Genomic DNA, 847 nt, shown 5'->3' on the forward strand with positions numbered 1-847 from the left:
CTAATCAGGTCAGGTATTACCAATCAGACTAGATTTCAATTAAATAAGGGTCAAATTACTGTTCTGAAAATGACCAAAACTAAAATGACTTTTAATATATAAAAAGCAAAATATTTGACTTTTAGCTCATTTTAGTTTAAGTTTGGTAGTTTGGTGCCATGTGAGAGTTTCAGAACAGGGTCAAATCAAAAATAAGTATGTTAATAAACATTTAAACAGCAAATAATATGGCACTAGCAACACCAAAGTCATGGTTTCAATTACCAGGGAAAGCATTAAATATTAAAATGCAACAAGGCGCTTTTGATAAAAGTGTCTGTTAAATGCATGCACATAAAATGAGAAGGGATAAACAAAAAAAGATCATTTATATACAGAAAGATACAATGTATATAAAGTGATATCTACCCTTTGCTCTATGGTTGCTAAAAACAAGAAAGACTAGTGGAAAAATTTTTTCGCTTCAAGAAATAAATTAATAACCACCATACTGCTGAAATGATCCTCATGGAAAGTCATTGGTTGGTTGCTTGGTGTTTTAATGTCATGCCAGCTTCCTAGACTATTTTCATTGCAAGTAAGTTGAAATACTAAAATACCATTTTAAAAACCTGTTTCTATGTTTTTGGAAAGTCACGGTCACCACCACTGTAAATTATTTTGCTTTGACTCAAATACTGCAATTTATCTCAGATCTGGTTGGTTTGGAATTTTCAAAAATCCCTAGGGAGAAAATTGATGGAACCATAGCCACAAGAAATGAGCATTATAACGGTTGGTAAAACAGCACTAGAGAACTCACCGAAATACTTAGTAGAGGAACCATCGTCATTGAAGATGGTGACTA

General features: G+C 32.5%; 1 protein-coding gene across 3 annotated transcripts in view; it reads right to left on the reverse strand.

Annotated features, from left to right (window-relative positions):
* LOC107554819 (ATP synthase subunit delta, mitochondrial-like) overlaps positions 1–847 on the reverse strand; it is a 6,479-nt gene that overhangs the window by 1,753 nt on the left and 3,879 nt on the right. The window lies entirely within an intron of this gene.

This window comes from Sinocyclocheilus grahami, unplaced genomic scaffold, assembly GCF_001515645.1.
Source record: "Sinocyclocheilus grahami isolate Dianchi unplaced genomic scaffold, SAMN03320097.WGS_v1.1 scaffold514.1, whole genome shotgun sequence".
Lineage (NCBI taxonomy): Eukaryota > Metazoa > Chordata > Actinopteri > Cypriniformes > Cyprinidae > Sinocyclocheilus > Sinocyclocheilus grahami.